This window comes from Trachymyrmex cornetzi, unplaced genomic scaffold (assembly GCF_001594075.2).
Source record: "Trachymyrmex cornetzi isolate Tcor2-1 unplaced genomic scaffold, Tcor1.1 scaffold840, whole genome shotgun sequence".
NCBI classification, from domain to species: Eukaryota; Metazoa; Arthropoda; class Insecta; order Hymenoptera; family Formicidae; genus Trachymyrmex; species Trachymyrmex cornetzi.
In genome coordinates this window covers 35,466-40,066 of record NW_017300181.1, presented here as the reverse complement: position 1 = coordinate 40,066, position 4,601 = coordinate 35,466, and positions in this window count along the sequence as shown.

Below are 4,601 nucleotides of genomic sequence, written 5' to 3'. Positions count from 1 at the left end.
AATTTATCATGGCGTCCATGGCGTAGTGCACGTTGTCATCGGTAGAAGTTAATGTTAAAAATATTTTCACGAGGACCTGCATAGTGAAAGAATGCGGCAGTTATATGAAAAAAACAAAAAAAACTGAGGGAAGTAAAATTAAATATTTTACCTTTCCAAAACAATCTGAAATTGCTGAACAGTGGCGTAAGCCACTCGTTGTGACGTAAGCAAGGACAAAAATCTGATTGGTCATGCGCATGAGCATACCTTTGTCTTTTTATCATGGGGACAAGCAAATCTGCACAGTTGAATTGAAAACGGGGTCTTGTCCCTACTCTTAATATCTTTTACTGTGGTTTTGTAACATTTTGTTGAACATTGCTTCAAAATGAACAAAAATGAGTTTCAGCTTTTGCACTGAAAATCTTGGCATATTCTTTTGAACTTGCACTATTCAGTGCAACCCATGGAACTCGTTCAGTGTTGGTGTGAACTGAGTGCGCACTGGTGCGCACTAACTTTTGCCCAATCGAAAACGCTATGTGATTCGCCCATTTCTTATGGCTTAAAGCTTAAAACCCTATTGTAGATCCGGGGTTACGCATAACGCATAGTGCATAAGAGAATCAACCAATCGAAATTCTTCTTTTTCATGGAATGGGAGGAAAGGAAAGATTCTGATTAGTTGATGCACTATGCATTATGCTTTATGCAAAAGTCTGTATCGCGGCCTTTAGATTCGACACATGGTGTTTCGACGAAACAACAAAATAGCGTAAAAAGCATAAAGTGACTAGACAGAAACTGATGTTCAAGTGAAATGATAAGATTGGTCGACGCAAGTTACGCTTACGCAAGTTATGCCGCATGTGACGGCACCCTTAAGACATTGCTTTTTCGATTTGGCAAAAGTTAGTGCGCACCAGTGCGCACTCAGTTCACACCAACACTGGACGAGTTCCATGGGTTGCACTGAATAGTGCAAGTTCAAAAGAATACGCCAAGATTTTCAGTGCTAAAGCTGAAACTCATTTTTGTTCACTTTGAAGCAATGTTCAACAAAATGTTACAAAACCACAGTAAAAGATATTAAGAGTAGGGACAAGACCACGTTTTCAATTCAACTGCGCAAATTTGCTTGTCCCTATGTATATCCTTAACTGTGATAGAACGTGCACTGAACTGGCACCGTCAAAATAGGCCTGTTCTTTTTGGCTGAACTTTTGCACCAGTTCATCTTTCTTCCTCTTTTTTCCTCCTGGAGAGAAAAGGAAGAAAGATGAACTGGTGCAAAAGTTCAGTCAAAAAGAACAGGCCTCATATCTCGTGCCACTTAGTGCGCACTGAGTGCGCACTACGCGAGTGTTGTGCGATCAAATAAACACGTGACACTAGCCAAGTGCGCATTGGCACTGCCAATCGAACACGCTCTTGACACTGAGGGTGATGTCCCATGCAGCGGATCGTGCGTAAGCGGATTCGCGTATCGCCAATCACAGAATCATTCTCTTAGATATGCTTGCGAAATTTGCAAACAGATCTAAGAGAATAATTCTGTGATTGGCGATACGCGAATCCGCTTACGCAAGATCCGCTGCATGGGACATCACCCTGAGTGCAGCCAGTGCACCCCAATCGAAAACGCTAAAATAAGAATCAACTATGGCCCGTATTCATAGACCGGTATTCATAGTCGGTTCTTATTTTAAGACTGTCTTAAGTAATGTCTTAAGTCGCTAATGCGGCCTTCTGATTAGTTCACGACATCTTAAGACTGTACTTAAGATGGTATTAAGTACGGATCTACAATGGGTGTTTTAAGCCTTAAGCCGTAAGAAATTGACCAACTACAGTCGAATGCGAGGAGAATAAATGACTGTGATTGGTCAATTTCTTACTCTTACTTCTTACTCCGTGTATTGTAGACGACGCCTTATGGCTTAAAGCTTAAAAATCTATTGTAGATCCAGGGTAAATATAAGATCCGACTACGAATAAAGGCCATAGGCTGCTTTCCTTTTAAGAGACAAATCGACACAGTTATAACACACTCGAACACGGGTGGCACCCAGTTGGACACGGCTCAATTGGACACGAGCCACTCACAGCGCTTGAGATTACAAAGCTCCTAAGCACCAGTCGCTGTGATTGGTGGTGTCCAATCGACCCGTGGTCAATCGTGATCACCCCCTCGAAAAGTACGCCTCATGGGGAACCGGAACCTTTCCATCGCGTATATATGAGCGGATGATCGAATAAATTATTAAAATTAGAAAATTTTGTGAGACCACTCCTAGGCTTATTCGACGAATTTTTGCATGAAACGAAAGAATCTGGCAAAAAAAAACGTCGTTTTGCCTTGTGATCTGAGATATTGTGTTAAAGTTGATGACTATTTAGGTTAGGAAATCTGTCACAGAGGCAAAATGAAGTCTATAATTGTACTGTTCCACATGAGTTTCGACTTTTCATGCGAAGGGGCGCACGACTTCTATAATTGTACTGTTGCAAAATCGAAACCCTTGTGTATTTTTTCAGACAGAATAAGCTAAAATGAGCCAGAAATTAGATTTGACGTATGGTGGTTCTATCATGTTTCGGCATAACAACAAAATAGCGTAAAAAGCACAAAGTGACTAGACAGAAATTGATGTTAAAATGAAATGATATGATTGGTCGGCGGAAGTTACGCTTACGTAAGTTATGCCGCATGTGACCCTCAGATTTCCGTATGGAGTTGACCCACCGTGCAATGGAGTAAATAGTTTGACGGGAACTGGTCAGCTGGTCAACTGGGGGTCGATTCTGTATCTTGAAACAAGATGAAATTACAAAAGTGAGTAAATTTACTAGGCGTTGACTAATGAAATTATCAGTAGTCTAGTAAATTCACTTTTGTAATTTTCACCTCATTTCAAGATACAGAATCGACTCCCTGAAGCGGGGTCAATATGGCGGTGCTGAACATGTGCTAAAGGTAGTAGTGGGAGATGAATGTCGCTTCTCTCATATATAGGGCTCTAGTACACATCATGTTATCCTTCCACCATGGGCCGGAATCAAACTATGCATTGAAGATTGAGATTAAAGATTAAAGATTGAAATTTCACTAATGAGGACAAAGAAATTTTGGCTCCTTTTGTTCTAATTGGTCAAACATCAGTCTTTTAATCTTCAATCTTATTCTTCAATGCGTAGTCTGATTCCAGTCGGGGTGATCCCGATTGATTACAGCTCGATTGGACACCACCAATCACAGCGACCGATGCCTAGGAGCTTTGTAGTCCCAAGCACTGTGAGTGGCTTGTGTCCAATTGAGCCGTGTCCAACTGGATGCCACCCATTCCGGTCTAAGGTCGCCGTCCCATGAGCGGAAATTTACATCGAAACGGAACAGCGAGACCAATCACAATCGCAAGAAAGTAAGCTGAGTAATGACTGCAGAGTTGTGATTGGTCACGCTGTTCCGTTCCGCTGTAAATTTCCGCTCATGGGACGGCGGCCTAATACTAAATTCACACTGCATCCGATTTGCGTCGTACGACGCAAATCGGATGCAGTGTGAATCCAGCATAAGAGTCTGTGCTCCCGCTTTAGGGTATACCCACACAAATTTGCATAGCCGCATAATCATATGCAGGGGTGATCCCGATTGATCACGGCTCGATTGGACACCACTAATCACAGCGACCGGTGCTTAGGAGCTTTGTAGTCTCAAGCTCTGTGAGTGGCTCGTGTCCAATTGAGTCGTGTCCAACTGGGTGCCCCCCACATATGCATAAAGCAAATTATCCAATCACATTTTACGTGCGTTTTTATAGGAGAAATGCGATTGGATAATTTTCTTTATGCATACGTTTGTGCGGCTATGCAAGTTGTATGGATATACTCTTATGGCTACGTTCGGATTCCTACCCGGATGTCATATCATCCTTGTTGTTTACCCAACGTTAAACAGGGATGACATGACATCCGAGGAGCACCCGAGTAGGAATTCGAACGCAGCCTATAAGATACCTCCCCGGGGTGAAATTCGTCATCCGTCAAATGTGCATCGTTAAGACCGCAGCACAGACTCTTGCATAACGCATAATGCATAGTGCAGAAGGGAATCAACCAATCGAAATTCTTCTTTTCTATGGAATGAGGGGAAAAGAAAGATTCTGATTAGTTGATTCGCTTATGCACTATGTGTTATGCGTCATGCAAGAGCGTGTGCTGCGGCTATTACTAGTGATTCACTAGTAGGGATGGACGATGTACAAGAAAAGCATCGATTCTCTAATAATCGATTATGATCCAATCCGATTTTTAATTAACCGATTCATTGTAGAAGAAAACATCGATGTTGTAAAATTAATGATTTAAAAAAAAACTGATTACTAAAGTTTTTTCTTATTATAATTTTTAGAAATATATTGAATTATAATTTTTATAATGATTTTTATTACAAAATGAAAGAAAAACTAGAGTGTCTACAATTTTATGTACCTCCACAGAAAAAAAAATTTACTTGTTTTAAGTAAACACATTTTCTTGAACTGTAATTTATTGATTGAAAGAATTAATTACTTGCCACAATAAATTTGTTTTTTGTTCCAATAAAATATTATCCTGAA